Source organism: Sceloporus undulatus, chromosome 5 (genome assembly GCF_019175285.1).
Source record: "Sceloporus undulatus isolate JIND9_A2432 ecotype Alabama chromosome 5, SceUnd_v1.1, whole genome shotgun sequence".
Classification (NCBI taxonomy): Eukaryota; Metazoa; Chordata; class Lepidosauria; order Squamata; family Phrynosomatidae; genus Sceloporus; species Sceloporus undulatus.
This window is the reverse complement of record NC_056526.1, coordinates 117660239-117679259: the sequence shown is the minus strand read 5'-3', so window position 1 is coordinate 117679259 and position 19021 is coordinate 117660239. Positions and strand designations below refer to the sequence as shown.

The following is a 19021-nucleotide window of genomic DNA, read 5'->3' as shown; positions in this document are numbered from 1 at the left end:
CACCAAGAGGTCAAGGATTTGGTGCAGGAACACTGGCCAATTAAAGCCAGCTTGCCATTGGGGAAACCAGGGAAGCACAATATTATGGCCAAGAATGAAAAGGAACTGTTGCCGAGATTTTATTTAGTACAGCTTAAGGGTTTGGTTTAGTCTCCCTGCCTGTGTGACAACTACAATTATGGAACTCCATGCCAAGGAAGATAGGCTGGCTCTGTCTGTTTTGAGCTTTCTGCAGGCAGCTAAAACAGAATTGTTCCTTGTGGCCTTTGATTTTTGAAACAGTACTGTTTTGTTTGTTTTAAAACTATGTTTGACAATTATTTTTTTAGACTTTTAAAATCAGTTTTAGAAAAATATTCAATGTATTTTAAACTTACATAGATTTGTTCTGTTTTTTTTTTTAAAGTGCATTTGATTTTTTGCATCACCTCAGGAGCCTTTTTGGGCTGGTATATAAATGCCATAAATAAATAAAGATACAAACCTAGTCAAAGATCAGTTGATTCTCTGTTTAGGAATGGCTGCGAATGGAACAAGAGAGTGAGGAACCTGAAATGTGTGTACAGTAGTCTGGAACAGAAGACCAGGCAGGAAACTAGCGTGTGTTTGCAGAATGGTTAGAAATAAATGCAAACCTATTCCCTCTTATGCTCTCTTTTGCTTATGTGACATTGTCATGGTGGCTTGTTGTATTGTAGTGCTTATTTATCAATCATATTCTACACTTCCTCAAGCTCAGAGTGGCATGTATGGGATTAGCCATGCTCATTCAGTTCTTTTTCTCAAAGCTCCCTTATTGAACTTGGTCCCTACGTTTGAGGTGCCAGGCTCTGCCTCTTATACAGTACTTGGACTGCCTCTCTCTATCATCATTTCATACAGTTTGATTCTTCTTTTATGTTGATGTTTTAATTTTTAAGAGAAAAAAAAGTGAATTCCATTGGGCTGCATGCTTTATTAGTTGTTTAAAATATGTATAGCTCAGCCTCTTTCCACCTTCCACCCTCCTGATTTGTTGGATGACAAGTCCCATTATCCACAACCAACTACCAACTAGGGATGGTGAGAGTTGTAATCAGCACATCTGGAGAATATCAGGTTGGGGAAGGCTAGACGCGGCTGCAATCCATTAAGGCACTGGGTAAAGCCACGTACTGAATACCAACTGTTATCATGTTTGTATCTCTTTTTTCCTTCTGAAAAGTAGTTCCAGACATAAAGAGCAGCCAGAAAGAATAAGCAGAGCCATTTTCAGAAGCTGCAGAAATCACAGGAAGGGTTGTGCTTAGTTATAAGCACAGAGGGATAAGGAGGGGCAAGACTGTGGAGGTCTTTCATGTCAAGAACAGAATGAAGAGACTTAAGAAGTAGTGGAATCATGAGGTCAGGAGAAGTGAATTACTTTGGCAACTTTTATGTGATTCATTTTTGCTTTTTCCCCCTTTGTTTTAAAAACAACAACAGTACTTCCAGATCAATTACAACAGGATATCATCTCAGTCCATTTGTGCGACTGCTGCTTGCATCAAGGGCTAAAAAACGGGGCCTTCCACCAAAGCCTTCACCAAAGACTGGAGAGAGTAAGTATTTAATATAATTTAATGTTTACTATATATAATATTATATAATATATATATAAATAACAATATTCAATATACAGTGCATCTGCGCCATATATGGGCACACTATATGTGGTTTCCAGCCCTCAAGCCCCAATTTTTAGCCTATTGTATTTTATTGTTTTTAAATTTTGATTATTTAATATTGTAGTTTTAGAACTGGGATGGGGGGTTGGGAAGAGATTAATTTTGAATTTTACTGTATTTCTAATGTACTTTTACTATTGTAACCTGCTTGGATTCCTCATGATTGGGCGAGCTATAAATAAATCATTTATTATTATTATTATTATTATTATTATTATTATTATTATTATGCCATCAGCATGTGCCTCATTGTTTTTAATGGAGCGCAAGCATATGCGGATTTTTCCCTTATTTGGGGGGGGGATCCAGAACGGATCCCCCATGTAAAGGGAGGGCCCGCTGTACAATACAATATTTAATTTGTCTCAAGTCAACTTAGTGATTGGGGTACAGATTAACAGTGTTTGTCTGATAAACTATGTTCATCATGTAAAACTGTTGTTCAACAAGCTAAGAGGGCAATACCAAAACCATGTGTGTATGCAGATGATAAAGCAGCAGATAAAGACCTGAGGAGGGAATATGTGGCACAGGTCCTCTTGCTCTGAGAAATCATGGTTTCTTAGATTGGTTGATATTTCAGTTCAGACATGATGACAAACTATGATTTCTGTTAACCAGTATTTGGAATGGCTTGTCTATTTTCATTTTCAATCTGCTCATCATTCCAGTCTTTAAATCAAAATTGAGCAATGTGCAATCCTAGGGCTACATGCAGTTTCTGAGACTGCTTTTTGTGGCCGTTGAAGCTCACAGACTCCTTGGATTGGCCTTTTGCATCCATCCTTAAAGTGGATTTCTTTCTACTGCCTGCATTTGTTTATGTTTTGGGGATTTGTGCTGTTCATACAGTACCAAATAGACTTGTGATAGAAAATTTGTCTTCACATCTTCCATTGTAGCTTACTGATCTAGATACAAATTGGAGACAGATTTTCTACTCCAGGCTCATTTGCTTCTAGGGATATAACATTTCTCAGAATTTTGAAGCCATCGGAAATCCCCCCCCCCCATTTTGCCCCCAGAAAAGCTCCCAGATTTTTCATAAAATAGAAGAAAAGAAAGATGTTTACACCCTATACTGACTGAAAGTCACTTAGTTACTCAATGAACATAAAATATATTATATATTATTTAGTTTATTAAAAGAACAGTTTATACAGGCAACAATTGAATTTCCTTTTTAAATTTTTAAAATTTAAATGGAGCTACAAAGTCCTGAACTGTAAGGAACCTTTTTTAGTTTTCCACTTATTAAGAGTAAACAAAAAACAATAAAACAGGATAGGTGGGGAATCAACGTTTGTCAAACAGATGGATTTTTTTGGTCTCTTACATAAAGTGTTCATTCCTTGAAAAAGAACTGAGAGAAAGGAAACCAAGACTAGGAGTTATAATGATCAGACACTCTACATTATTTTACATAAAAGTCTTCTCGTACTATAGCTTTTGGAGATAATTTTGACATAGATCTTGTCTTGTACACTTTATTAACCATTCTAAAATCCCAAATCCATTTTTTCCATTTTTATATTTGTTATTTATCCAGGGGGAAAAAAACTTTTCCAATATTTTTTTCTTGGGCCTTCGCATCTCTGGTGAATTCCAGAGGCAGGGCCAGAACAACTGTGGGATGTCAATTGCTCTATACGATAGATAGTACAAACCTCTCTGAAATGCTGTTTCAGAATCTGATTTGTCACACCAAAGCAAAATGTAGGTAGGTCTGCTATGATGTCTAAATTATTTCAGACTTTATTGCTTCCAATCCAGGGAGACAAAATCCTTTGGGGTGAAGGAGGGAATAGCATCAAGGTATGTTCAGTGCTTTGGGAGGACATAATCAAATCCCAGAGGAGTTAAGGGAGCCTTCTGCCTTAGCTACAACAAACAACATTATTTGGAAAGTGTGTGGCTACTACGAAAGCCAGCAGATCCTGTGTCTCCTCCCCCCCATCCCCCATCCCTGCGGTAATGTCTAGCACTGCCAGAGATTACTTCTTTTCTCCCTGCTTTCCCAAATGGCAGCCCATGAAGTGATGCAGATGCAGGAAACGTGTGGAGTTAGCACATCACACTTTGAGTTAGGAGACAGGAGGGTTGGGAAATTGAGTGACAGAAAATCAACATGGGAACATTACATTTTGGATTACAGTTCCCAGAATCCTCTAACCAGCCTGACCATATTGACTGCTTGCTTGCTTGCTTGCTAGCTTGTTTGTTTGTTTGTTTGTTTGTTTAGAGTGTTTATACCCCTCTTCAGCCAAAAATGCTCCTACAGCAGCTTACACATGGTTATTTGACAATTCCCTGTTCTCAGGTTTACCACTGAAAAAGACATAAAACATATGGAAAAGGGGATGGCAGTGGGAGAGGGGATTAAGTCCAGCATATGCTGGACACTGTTCTCTTTCTCTGAGGCCACAGCTGTGGCAGTTGGGATGGAGGGAGCCACTGGGATTGATGATGCTATGCCTGGCTGCTGTTCTGATTTTTTTTAAAAAAAAACACTATCTTTCCCCAACTCTGGTAGTGATTTTGGCAGCTGCCAGACAGCTCTGACAAATGTCTCCTTCTGGCCTTTGGAAGTTTCCTGCTGCAGTGAGGTGGTGGCTCCCTTCCAGCTACTGCAGCATCTGCCTTGAAAGGAGTTGGCTGTTTGAACTGCTGCTGCAGCTGCAGCCTTTAGGATTTGTGTGAGAAAACACTGATGCAAGATATGGGATAATTGCATCACGATTTCTTCCTCGGTCTTATTACAAGAGAACAGGAACTTCTTCAATATACTTCTCAGTGCTTTGAATCATTTCTGTCTAAAATTTTGAAACTGCAAAAGAGATGACAGTGGCGCAGTACAGGCTGCTGAAAAACAATGGGGCCTGTTTTTCCACTGGAAGGAAGCTGCAGCTGCCAAACCGTGTGGTTTCCTGCCAGTGGAAAAAGAACCCGCAAAAAGTGGGTTCTTCTAGAGCCGCGGTGGCGACATAACAAGTGTGCCATTGGCGCACTCGTTATGTAAGCGCCGCATGGCGGTGTGTGTACACTGCATGGCACTTATGTAACAGTGGTGCTCTGTGTATACAGGGTGCCGCCATTGTTACGCCTTCATCACATGCTAGGGTTGTGAGAAGTGTGGGCGCACCACCCCCAGGCAACTCTAGCACGTGACGAGGGCGTCCCTTAAAGGCCCATTTGTACCAGGACATTGATAAGAAAATAATTCAGATAATCTGCTCAAGTGGCCAAAGCCTCACAGAAGCATGTGTGCTAAATGTGTGCTGCATGAAAATCATTGTGGTGTAGTAGGAAGACTCATGGACCTGAACTGGAGCGATTGAAGGGAATGTGCAGCCTTCTAAATATTGCTGTCATGTAGTTTCCATCAGCCCTAGCAAGCATAACTAATGTCATACAGGAAGGGGGAGCCCTGTCCCACAGCATCTGGAATGGTTTAAATCATCTCTCAGCTAGGGAAATTAACTGAGCTTTGTGAGGTTATGATTTTTTTCAACCCAGTTTACCTAAGAGGATTGTTGTATGGATAAAAGGGGCACTTGAGCTTCTGGAGGTAAGGGCAAGATACAGATCAGATTTGTTGTTTGTTGTTATATGCCTTCAAGTAGAGTCCGACTCATGGCAACTCTCTCTAGGGTTTTCTTGGAAAGCTTTATTCAGAGGAGATTTGCCACTTAGGCTGATAGAATGTGACTTGTCCAGGATCTCCCAGTGCGTTTTCCATGGCTGAGCAGGATTCTCACACAGATGAGATACTTACATTTTTAAAAATGAAAGGCAAATTTGGCACTGTTAATCTAATTGATTGATTGGGAATGATTGATTGGGAATAGTCCTGGTCTGAGTTGGGAAGAAGCTTCACTGCATATTCCTAATACCATCATTGTTTCAGTTTCAGAACATGGGGGCAGGTGGAAGGAAGGCATTGTGTACCCTGTTATCAACAGCCTCACTCAGACCTTGCAAGCTGAAGGCCATGGCTTTCTTGATAGAGTCTATCCACCTGTAATGCAGTCTTCTTCTCTTCATACTGTCTTCCACGTTACCAGACATCATTGTGTTTTGTAATGAGTCATGTCTTCTCGTGATATGTCCAAAGTACAACAACCTCAGTTTAGTCATCTTGGCTTCTAGGAACAGTTCAGGCTTGATTTTTCTCTTGGACCATTTATTTGTCTTTTTAACAGTCCAGGGTATCCACAAAACTCTCTTGCAGTATCATATTTCAAACGATTCTCTTCTGTAATACATAGAAATAAAAAATATGCTGGTATTTGGTATTCAGTGATATGGCTTTACGCTACTCTTAAGGATCTTGTCTATTATGTTTATAGCTGCCCTTACATGTCCTAGTCTTCTTCTGATTTGTTGACTGTAATCTCCATTCTGATTAATAACTGAGACTAAGGTATGAAAAATCTTTACTATGTCAATGTCTTTATCATCTACTTGATGTAAATCATCTGTGGTCATTACAGTCAGTCTTCCATATTCATAGATTCTTTATCTACAGATTCAACCATTACGGCTCAAAAATATTTTTTAAAAATGTAAATTCCAAAAAGCAAACCTTGATTTTGCTATTTTATATAAAGAACACCATTTAGGTATGCCATTGTATTTAATGGGACTTGAGCATCCATGGATTTTGTTATCCATGAGAAGTCCTGGAACCAAACCACAGTAGATATCAAGGGCCCACTGTATTTTTGTTTTCTTAATGTTCAACTGCAAACCTGACATTTTTTTTTTAATTTTCTTCAATAGTCCCTCCAAGTTTTTGCTATTTTCTGCTAGTAATATGGTGTTACTGCACATCTTAAATTGTTGGTGCTCCTTCCTTTTCATGCCTCCTTCCCCTAAATCTAAATCTAATCCAGTTTTATGTATGATGGATTCGGTTTACATATTAAACAGGGTGATAAAATTCAGCCTTGGCTGATCCCCTTGCTCATTGGAAACCATTCTCTTTTTCCATGTTCTGTCCTGATGGTAGCTTCTTGTCCTGAGTACAGGTTATGCATCAGGGCAATCACATACTGTGGCACATCATTTCTTTAAGAGCAAAACATAATTTTTCATTATCTCCAAAATCAAAAGCTTTACTAGACTGATTTTCTTCTGGAATTCTTTGGTGTGCTTTCTTACCCAGTGTATGTTTGCAATATGATCCCAATTGCCTCTTTCTTTTTGCAACTAATCAAAAGAAAAACAAGCCTGTAAGGGAGAAGGCAAGCTAAAATCCTACTTTTAGCAGTGCAGACTCTTCTGCAGTTTTATGTGGAGCTAGTGTTCAATTTCTGTCTAATACAATGCAGCTGTCATACAAGTTTGCCAGCTCAGTGAGCCACAATGGCAGGGAAACTTTGCCTTTGATTGCAATGATTGGTGGAACAATAGTAAATCATGTCAAGTGTTCAATGTCAGGGATGATGGGACTTGTAGCTCTTCACCTCTGGCTGGAACTCACCACCTGGTTGTGCACCGCGCTGACCTGTTTTGGCCAGTGGTTATAGCTTAGCAGAGTTACAGAGAATAGGCTGAAGACCCCGACAAACTCGCCAAGCCTTCTCACTCTACTTCCACAGAAGTCTTCACCCTTCTTCAGGATCCAGCTGGTTCTTGTAGCTTCACCCAAGACACCAGACAACTCAGTAGTCTTATATAAAAGATCTACTTTATTCTACTATATACAGCTCCAAACTATCCAACACAACAATACACTACTCCTCACTCTATCCACTACTACAACCCACAAAATACATTGGGATCTATAGTCATTATTATAGTCAATGCATGGTACCACCCACTGTTGTCTGTTTCCACCCAGTAGGCGTGTACACCATCCTCATTGGTTCTTTTGGTTCATCCTACAATTAGTGATTTCATCATCTCAGCCTTGACCACTTAATTGTCAGGTGTGTCCAATTATTCACTTTGTATTTCTGTCCTTGGCATTCAAGACTTGTTAATTGCTTTACCATTTACACCTGTGTGGTTCCCAATTGGCTTCTGCTGAGTCACCCTGACTCTCACATACATGTTTTATTTCATATACTGTATATCCCATGTTGCTTTTTTCCTTGACATTCAATTGTTATGAATTTGGCAGACAGTCTTCACAAAATACTGCACAGCAAATATTGTATATTAGAAATAAAATTTCATACATACTAAAGTAATCACATTGCTGAGATAGAAGAGGTATATTTTACTAGAAAAATCAATTTGATTTTATCAAACTTTGCTTTATTTGTGTGGAAGCAAACAGGAAGTTGATCCAGTTACCAAAAAGGAATGGCTAGGCGAATATACAGTAAGTGTATGTACCAGATCTCCATTGCATGGAGCCTCTGGACAAATGCAACCTACATATATGGCCTGTGTACTCAAGGTGAATGTGTTCAAAGAGACAAGGGTTTTGAAAGATAGATATAGTGATATAAAAGGCCCAGAGAATTACTGAGTAGGTTGGGGCTTCTTTCTTGCCTGTACATGCTCAAAAAGGCATAGATGTCCCTGTAGAAACAGTCTTCAGATTTGGCGTGGAGAGAGATGGATTTTTTTGTTACAGTAAAAGACATAGAGTGCTGCTTTTCTGATAATCACCCAGACAGGAGAGGCTTTACAAAATAGCCACCAGATATTCCAGTTTAGTTGCTTGCATCTCTCATCTAAGGTGAGGAGAGAATGGGTTAGGGGTGTATTCCTGATCTCTCCCTCAGGAAAATTTCAGGGTAGAGTCCAAACAGGCCCTTGGTGACATTCCAAACATCTCATCCTAGCACTGCTGGCAGCTGATAATGATAAAATGTCTGTGTTCTAAGAGTCTTCTCTGAGATGCTGTAAAGTAGACTTAATAATATTCAGGGCACGTATGGATTTTTAAAAAAATGTGTTCAGTCAGCATGACTGACAGAAATGTGAAGTCATTTTTAGCTCTTGCAATAGAGATACCAGGCCTCTGCTGATTTTTCTAATCAGTGTTTACCTGAGTTCTCAGTACAGAAGTAAATAAAGTACATTTTACTATATCCTTTGTCAAATTCACTATGTAGTACATCAGGGAAAAAAATAAAAATAAAAAACCCAAGTTCTATGCTGCATTTGGCTTACCATGCATTTTTTTCACCACACAAAGTACCAGAAATTATCTGGTTTCTGATCCAGTATATAATCAGAGGTATTTCTTGGCACCCTGCTCAGAGACTAATTGTAAATATTTTATTGGTAATTGGATGTATAATTTATTTTGCCAATTTAGTTGTTGTCCGGGCTAATCAGAAGAACATAAAAAGGCCACAAAAGCTCTCTCTGTTTTTCCTATTTAAGAAGTGTTTGGATTGATGGAATTAATTAATAAAGCTCTACTCAGTTTTGGTGGGAAGGGGGGATGTACATGCACTTGAACTAATAAACTGGCAGAAAACTTTCTAAATCATTACTTCCACCACTGAGCTTCTGCTATCCTGGTGTATGGCTACCATTTGAGGATGCTGTTTCTTTCCATACAATTATCACGCACCTCTATATAATGTGGCACCAGAATTCTTGTTAAGCTGGTAAACAGAAGTTCTATTCTTAGCTGTGTTTCAGATAAAAACAAAAAGAACCTCTTTCCCCTCCTTTACAGGATGTGTCAGAATGTAGTTGAGAAACAACACATTGGGAAGTGTCCCTGCTAGATGAGGCCAAGGCATCCTGTTTCCCACAGCGCTCTCAACTTACTTAGGAAACTCACAAGCAGTGCGTGGGAGCAAAGCCTTTTCTTCCTACTGTTCTTCAGCAAATAGTATGCAACAGCATCCTATACTCCCAATGTTTTCCCATATCAGCCATGGCTAGTAGTCATCAATAGGTGTTGTCTCCATGAAAATAAATCAGGTTGATTTTCATTATGAGTTTCATGTAACTAGCTTTTCAAGGTTGCCTGTGTTGTTATTTGCTGTCAAGTCAACTTTGACTTATGGCAACCTTATGAATGAGAGACCTCAAAGAGCCCCCAGTCATCATCTGCTCTGCTCAGGTCCTGGAAACTCAGGACTATTTAACCTTGATTGAATCAAGGTTGCAGTCTTCCTCATTTCTTACTGCCTTCCACTTTGCTGAACCTTATTGTCTTTTCCAGTGAGTCATGTCATCTCATGATATATCCAAAATACAACAGCCTCAGTTAATCATTTTTACTTCTAATTAGAATTCAGGCTTGATTTGCTATAAGGCTCTTTCATTTGTCTTTTTGTTGCCCATGGTATATGTAGAACTCTTTTCTAGCACTACATTACAAATGTGTTGATTTTCTTCACTGTCCAGCTTTCTTCCCAATACATTTCCTGTGCCTCAGTCAGTGTGAACTTTTCATAGGCTTTTAGGATCTGGTTTGCCTTGTACCAAGAATCCTGAGGTCTTTTAGTCAGGTGCAAAATAGTGGTTGTTATGAGTAGGCATATGTTAAGCATGCATTACTGAGAGCACCTAAGTAATACAGATTTAACATATACCTATTCATCTTAAGTACTATACCTTGGGACAGAATGCTGTAGTGCCTCCCTGCAGCTAGTCCATAAGGTTCAACTAGTGCAAAATGCTGTAATGGGTTTCTTTGAATGGAGCACCATTTCACAGTCACATAACACTTGTGCTAAAAGAGCTATATTGGTCTGTTACAGACAGCCGCTTTGCGGCGGTCTGCTGGCGCTGCTGTTTGCTCCGCGAGGGAGCCGCAGCAGCCAAACCGCGCGGCTCCTGCGCGGAGCAAAAAAGAAGCTCCAAAATGGAGCTTCTTCTCGCGTCGCAGTTATGATGCCGCGAGGCTCCAATGGAGCCCTCACAACGTCATAAGCGCTGCGCAGACGCACAGCGTCCGCTACGTCAAGATGGCGCCGGCCGTGTGGAATGGCCGCTGCCATTTGTTACAGACAGAGTCCATAACAGGAGTAGGGGTGTCTAGAAGAGACGCCCCCTTTTTAAACTGGGACGTCCTGGGGACGTCCCAAATGGCGGTATGTAACCCGCCATTGCCTGTTATTTTGCTTCTAAACCAGGTTCAAAGATATAAAGCCTTCAGTTTCAGATTACTTGAAATATCATTTCCCCCTAATTATATGGGCAACTTCTGAGGGTCTGCGGACCCTCCCTCCACTCCCAGCTGAACTCCGCAGGCCATAAAGCCCACCCCCTCAAATATTTTCATAGGGACTGTTTGGAGGCTAGGATCACTCTGGAGGCCCTGTCAAGCCACATGCAATCCATGTGCTGCATTGTGCATACCCATGCCCTGAATAGATCTGCTAAGCTATGGGAAGACTGACTGTGCCACACAATTCTGCAGAGTCCTATTTGATAGCAACAGGTTGTGTCAATCCTAATGTAGAGCCATGTCAGGCACTGATGATTGTGTCCTCTTGGTTTTTATGAAAAATGTGGTGTTTTTTTTTCTTGGCATTTCTCAGCCATTAACTTTGGTAGTTCAATTATTGTATGTTGCAACCTTGTAATCTAAAATATTGTTGTGTTTCCATAATACTTTATTATGCTGTGATTTCTTATGAGTTCAAAACAGTATATAAATATTTTAAATAAATATTAACAAACAATATGCTTAGTGGAGTTGAAGGCTTTCATGGCCGGCATCTATAGTTTTTTGTGGGTTTTTCGAGCTATGTGCGCATGTTCTAAAAGAGTTTCTTCCTGACGTTTCGCCAGCATCTGTGGCTGGCATCTTCAGAGAATGCCTAGTATTAGAGTATTCTTAGTATTAAGGAACAGGGTGCTTCTGAGTTCACCTAAAGTTTTTGCAGTCACTACCAGAATTAAGCTGACAGTTGCATATAAAGGTTCACACCTGGTTCCCAACCCAAGCATATTATTTTGGCAGCCTAATATGGAAGTAGGGAAGCTTTTTAGTCATTGTTAGCACTAGTCAGCAGCCTGTATGATGAAGTGCAGTGGTTCTCAAACTTTTCCCATTGAACCCCCCCTCCCCCTTTACACCTGCAAATGAATGTCAGCCCCTCTATTTGATGTAGTATATAAATAAAAATATTTTGTTTTCTAGTGTGTGTATTTTCATCCACACATTTGTGCATACTTATATTTTAACATTTTGTAAGGAAATAACATTGTTCAAATGGGAACATTTTTTATTTCTCTAAATTCCATACCCAACTCAACACAATGCTTTTACTTGATGTATAAGGAGTATGGTGGATTTGAGCAACCACAGATTGAAAAGAAAACTCGTTTTAAAAAACTTTATCTGTGATCAGCTACAGGCAGGCCAAGAAGAGTGATTCCACAGGGTAAGATTTCTGTTATTTTCCTTAAATACACACCAACATGTGTGAACACTCACTCACATAAACAGGGCACAGAAATACACCATTTTGTCAGGTGATTCTGAATTTGAATACGTGAGCAAAAAACCCCATGCACCTTACAAATAAGCTAATCAGTCCCATTCACAGTGTGTTCTTGTAAGATAAACATTCTTTTATTGCGTTGTGCTCCTTGCATTTAAAGTTGGGACAAGGAATACCTGCAGAATGAGCATGTCTTGGGGCTTTTTGTCTTGTTTTTGGTTGACAATGGGAAGGAAGGAACTGAGTCTGAGAGAAACTCATTCATCTTGGGAGAGGGGAAGAAGAGAATCTCTGGGGGTGAATCTACGTGAGCAAAAATCTGTTTTGTGCAGTTTTTGCTGATGGTAACTAGGTGGTTGCAGGGCAGTGCTCTGATAGCTCAGCTTGTGGTATATTGCCCTTTAGAAACAGAATTGTTTACAAGGGTAATACCAATTATAATAAATGCTGTGGAAAGTTATTCACACCTCATGGGGTTGGGGGACAGGACTGAAAAGGCAACTGAAAAACAACTTACAAACTAGTTCCAGTTGTTTATTCAGCCCTTGTATTTCAAAGGTAATAATGTAGAACAACACTCCTGGGAATAGGAATTCTTTAAAAGAGCAGAAAAACTACAGAGAATATGTAATTGGAAGAAAGAGGTCATGTTTGGATTTTAAGCACAGATTTTTGCAAGACAGGACACCTGCAGCTTTATGTTTTTCTTTTTCTTATAGATTTTCTAGCTTTGTTCATGCTTGTCTTTTTGGCTGGCAGCATTCTTGCTCTTGTGAAAAATAGCTAGGTTTGCTTTGTTGATATTTCTCTCAATGGTGGACTTGATACTCATTTTGAGGTTCCCTGAAATCTGAAGATGACCCCAGAGGCACCTTGGTCATGATGCATTATATACTAGAGCTTACATGGCACCTTGAGAGCACAACTGTAAAGTCCCTTGGTATGTGCGGCTCAGGATAAACACACAAATTGTGCCAGATAACATCAGACTTTTTAATCTTCTCTGCATGTTTTGTGCCTTGATAATATCTCATTCCTGCCTCTCTGTTGTTGAAAGGTACTTCAATCCCTGTGGCATTATTTTTAAAGTGTGCAAAGCCTCCACAGTCTTCTATCATTTTAAAAATCATTTCTGCTTCACTTTTCTTGCCTGCAGTCTCAGTCCTGGAACCCATTCCCCCTTTTAGATACTGCTTTTCATGCTTTTGCACTATTTCACATAATTCTGAAGCCCAAAGTAATCCTTATTAACAATACAGATACAGGTGTGTATTTAGCCTTGCTCCACATTCTGCAGGAATGTGAAACCCATGGACTTTCTACACAGACAAAGATGAGTCTCTGCTGCAGAAATTTTCTCTATATTCTTGTGCGGGGTGAGAGGAGCTTGGTGACTTGGATATGGAGGTAAACATCCAGAGCAACCACTGCTTTGGAAATTAATCTACCTTCCTCCTTTTGGCAGCCTTGTTTCAGAGCAAGAGGTTCTCAGGCTTTCTCTTCCAGATATTTTGAACTTCAGTTTCTTGGAACTCCAGGCACCATGGCCAATGGTAGGAGACTCTGTGAATTGAAATGCAAAGCATGTAGAAGACCAGAGCATGAGAACCACTCATTTTCAGAGCTCGGAAAAGTTATTTTTTGAAGAACAGAGCCCAGAATCCTTCAGCCAGTATGGCTATGTCCAAGCTCTGAACCGGTGAACTACTGTAGATGTCAAATCCCTCTTTAGACCCTTCTTCCTTACTCTAGGAAGGTAGGATGAAGTTGCAAGGGGCAACTTTTTTTGAAGCAGCATATACACAGTCCCCACTCCATTCTTTGAGTGTGTGGAGAATAATGTCTTAATAAGGATGGTGTGTTTCCAGTGTTTAGTTCAGGTCTCAGGTGGTCTGGCCCTGAAAGAAGATACTAAAATTGGCTGCAATGTACAGCATAGAATTTCCAGCTTATTAACAAAAGATGCAGCTCTTGGGGCCATTTCAGCTTTTACACAATTCTGCTGGGAATCATTGTTTGTGTGAGATATGTATCTGTGTACTTGCATTTTGAACATAAGCATGTATCACCCATAAAAAGAGTAATTGTTTCATATGTTCCTGTTAAGATTTATTGCTTGGTTACTTTTATCTCTTTCAGTATGATTTTATTTTTGTTCTGTTGGCAGTTGCTTGTGAGTTTGTTTGAGGGTTTGGGTCTGAAAAGTGGGTGATATAAATAAGTGGCAACGAGGCTCTTCACTTTGTATAGGAAATGTCTTTATATTTAAAAGGCCAGCTGTCTAAGCAAGTCAAGTTGACTGTGGGATCTGATTTTTTAATCTTGTTGTTTTGCCTTTGAAAGTATCAATTACTATATTTAAAAAAAAACATTTTTATGTACATTGATATCCTCTATGATAGGGATAGAAAGAAAATTCACTGTTCCCTGGCCAAAAAATATATCCCCTAATACTCAGGAAACCTGGTCGGGAAGAATGACAACTGTGGTGAAAACTCTGAGCAGTTTTCACCTAGTATTTGCTCTTCTAGGAAATTATTCTGTACAGAAGTACACACGGGGTTTTTTTGGGGGGTGGGTATTGCACAGTTTCCAGACATAGTGTCACTAGGGTTGGTGTCACCCGGTGCAGTAATGCATGGTGTCACCCCCCGCATTGACCTCTTCCTGTACCACACCATACACACTCTTTAGTAATGTTTTCGTAAAGTTACTCATACCGTAATTCCCATATGTCACTGAATTTCTTAGTAATAGTTAAGACGTGTACAGCTAGCAAAAATAAAATTATACCATTAAAAGTATTTACATGTAAGTTTCATGTGATTAAAGTGAACATTCCATGAGATGTGATGTTTTTAAATAAAAAATTTAAAGAGTAAATTAATTTTTTAAAAAAATTAAAGTATTTTTGTTAATTTTAAATTTAAAAAACAAACCTGTGGCTTTTCTTTTTTCTTCCCACCGAGCCTCATCCTACTCACACCATCTCTTCAGCATTTTAAAAGAATGCAGGCAGACACAACATCCCATTTCTTTCCCAAAGAAGATATTTGGGGAACAATGGTGTTACCCCCCTTAGGATGTCATCTGGTCTGGCCCAAACCTCCCATGCACTCTTAATAATGCCCCTGTTTCCAGCTAACCAGTTGTGGTTCCCCCCGCCACAAGATTGCTGTTTCCTGAGCAAACAATAGCAATCTTGCAACAAAAGCCAGCAATCCTGTGCCAAAAAATAGCCACATGGTGTTGCTTTGCAAGATTGCTGTTTTCTGTACAAAAATTTTGTTGTTTGCACAAGACTGCTGTTTAAAATTTTGCTGTGCTTTTTTTCTTTAAAGCAACAGTCTTGCACAAAAACATACATAGTTGTCTGGAAACAGTATTTTTTGTCCCAAGCACCCCAATTCTCATGCAATCCCCCATGTATTTCTGCACAAAATTATTTACTAAAACACTCAGGATATATGAATGAGAACTGTGCAGTCATCTTTGTTTACTCCGCAACAGGGAGGAAATTGTGGAAATTATTTGTCCTCAATTGTGAGGATGTAATAGTTGAATATTAACTTCTTTATCGTGATCTCTGTGAATCATACAAATGGGTTTTCCTGAGACTGCACAGAGACATTCAGAACCTTCTAGAATTGCTAGGGAAGTCTTTTGGATGATAGCTCCCTCCACCCTATATATACCCCTAGTGTTCCCGCTCTTTTCCCTCAGCACCTTTTTGTCCACTGCGGTAGCAGCATTGAAGGAACTAAATCTTAGAATTAGATTTAGAATTATAATAGCTTTCTGATCTCTGGTTTTGCTTTGATTATCATTTTCTCTTATTGGGTTTGGCATTGGCGTAGTGTTTTTGTGGCTTTTTGATTCATTTTGACCTCAGCTATTCTCTGTGTCACGATTAGACTGTTTGAACTTGTTGGATTTGACCATGGTCAAACATCAGGAATAAACTTTTCTAGAACATGGCTACATAGCCCGAAAAACCCACAAAAAAAACTAAATACAATTTAACTTCTCAGCAAACCCGTATACATCTATAAGAGGGATGGGAAAAGTATAACTTCTCAACTGTATGAGCTCCTGGGGCATTTTGAGGCCTCCTCAAAAGGGTCTCATCAAAATAGGGGATCAAAATATTTTTTCGGTTTGCCCCCTGAAGTCTCAGGATGATGTTACCAGTCCTTTTGCTCTATTTGGTGGCCTTCTAGCCTTTTCACCATATAAGATCTTGTACAGGGCTCCCCCCCCCCAAATAAAATGCTAACATTCTGAGGGCAGAACCTGAGAATAGCTCCCAGAACATTTTGCAGGTGACTTTGTAGCTTTCAGCACTCAGGTGGTATGCTCTCTAACACAGGATACTAGAACATTGCCTGAGAGATACTCTAGCCATCACCACTTGGAGAGGGTAGGTCCTCTGAGGCCAAATCCCAGAGTGCTGGACTATTTGAATAAAACCACTTGGAACAGGTGAGACAAACGGTTGTGGGTCTCCCATCTCTATGTAGATGGAATGGAGTTTGCCTTCTGCTTATCAATATGTGTCTAGGTAGAATTCCTTAAAATTTACTATTTTGCTCACCTGAGCTCTCAATTTTGCAAACAACCATATTGTCTAGTAGGTAAATCAATATCAATATCAGCACTCTACTTAAGAATATTTTAAGCTTTGGACTTTCAGGAAATATAGATTCAGAACAATAAGTATGTGGCTATAAATTTCTTCCAGAGAAGGATGACCAAGGTGATCAAACGTCTGAAAACCACACTTGATGAGGAATGATTTAGGAAGCTGGATATGTTTAGCTTGAAGAATAGAAGAGGTGACATCATGTCTATCTTTAAACATCTGAGGGGGTGCTATGTAGAAGATGGACCCAGCTTGTTTTCTGCTGCTCTTGAGACTAGAACATGAAACAGTGGATTCAAGTGTCAAGAAAAGAGATTCCACCTAAACATTAGGAAGACCTTTTTTTACTGTAAGAATTATTCAGCAGTGTAATAGATTGACTTGAAGGCTCTTGGACTCTCCATCTTTGAAGGTCTTCAAACAGAAGTTCGATAGGTGTATTTCATGTGCCCTGAAGGAGAATTCAGACCTGTACATTTAATATTTTATCCAGACAAGTATATTTGAGATTTTTTTATTTCTAACACGTAGGGCATGAAATGGCAAATTACTAGCAACTTATAATGGATTTCCCATGACAGAAGAATAGAGTGAGAAGATTCCAGAAGGCAGCAAAATAGTAATTGCTGCTTCCAGAGGCTTTGTGGACATTAATGGCTATGGGAGTGGGGAATGGGAAATGATCCGCCAAATTTTGGATTGGATTGGGGGAAATGGGGGCACTGCTGTCCAGGATCCCATGGGAGCCAATGTGCCCCCAACTTGTGGCAGTTGCCTCTTGGGTATGTAGTACTGCGCTGTTAATGTTTGGCTATACTGGTGTATAGCCTTGGAACTTAGGCAAGTACTATGATATAAACACACTGTGATATACTGTTCTTTTTCCAGCTTACCATACATAGATCTGTATGTCATAGGGCAGTTTGGACAGTGGTAAAAACTAGCTTCAGTCAACTGATGGTTTATAACACTCCCTAGTTACATAGCTATATAATGTGCATCTTAGATCCATTGTGCTAAATCCATTGAAATGAATGGAACTTCATTCCAACACTAAAGCAAGTCCTATTGATTTCAATGGGTCTACTCTAGTTTGAAACTAAAATAAGATTTAGGTCTTGCTTCTAATTTATTTTTAACCTCTTTCCCCATCTAAATGCTCTTAGAAGGAGAGAGGAAAAATTTCAGAAAATGTGATACTCTGGTGGTATGGTGTTGTCTAATGAGAAGCACCTCTTACTCTGCTGTAGGTGGGTGGATGGGGGCTAGGCCTTGTTAGCTTTCATATTGGATCATGTGACATATTTTAAAGAGAATTCCATGTCTGGAGGATCCTATTTTAGAACAGTTTTGAGAACTTTGAACTAGAAGACATCTTTTATTTGCTGAGTTGGCCCACAGTTGTCTCTCTCTCTCTCAAATTTATGTTCAGCTGACTCTTCCAGTGACTAGAGCTGGAAAGCTTGAGAGGTCAAGCCTTTATGAAAAAAACAGGGATAGTCATGCTGGCGTTTGTCCTCTCTTCTTTAATAAGACAGAGGAAATGTGCCAAGCATAGAGATATCACTCAGCAAGTTGACAGGGTATAAAAGTTTTGCCGTATAGAATTCTCCAGAGACCTTGACTCTATGTGCTTTAAATTGGACACAATTCTGTTTATTTTATTAAGAACTTCAGTAGAAGGCTTGGTTTATAGTATGTACCTTTTTATTCTGTCTAAAGAAATGGTGAGTATATTTTTGAGGAGAGCCCCCTAAAGCAACCTTAATTGCTAGTTGTTATATCTTTACTTTGGGAGATAAAAATATATGATAAAGATGGGCAACTTCTGTGAGCCAGTGGACCACTGAAATCTTGCACCATTTATTGACATATTATTTATTTAACTTTCATCTGAATTTGGTCCTCCTTGCCCACTTTTTCAAAACAAATTTAAAATGTCAGACTGCTTGCTTCTATACTTTGAAAACTGCAGTGATAAGGAGTGAACACAATGTTTTTGCCCTGGCACTGAATGGAAAAAAGTGGGCTGCAACAATTAGTTGTTTATGGTCTACAATCTTTTCCTTATATGATGCAGAAGACATAACAGCATAATATCCACCTTATTTAATTGTATGTCAAGTAATACTGTACACACCCAAACACAAATCGCAGACCTCTGACTGAATGAGTGTGTGTGTCAGTACTATCACTGGGTGGGTGTGGGGGTGCAGACCACACCAGGTGACATCCCACAGGAGGATCCTGGTGGGGCCTTCCTCCTGCTGTGGCAGAGCAACAAGTGTGCCCCTCGT

General features: G+C 39.6%; 1 protein-coding gene across 9 annotated transcripts in view; it reads left to right on the top strand.

The window, feature by feature from the left end:
- Window positions 1-19021, top strand: part of APBB2 (amyloid beta precursor protein binding family B member 2) — a 193160-nt gene that overhangs the window by 65678 nt on the left and 108461 nt on the right. For 8 of the 9 annotated variants that reach the window (XM_042467265.1, XM_042467269.1, XM_042467268.1 and 5 more), the window contains one exon: window positions 1465-1580. The exons of the other annotated variant lie outside the window; for it this stretch is intronic. The gene's annotated coding sequence lies outside the window, so the exon portion shown is untranslated. The remainder of the gene's footprint in view (window positions 1-1464; window positions 1581-19021) is intronic. 9 annotated transcript variants of the gene reach the window in all.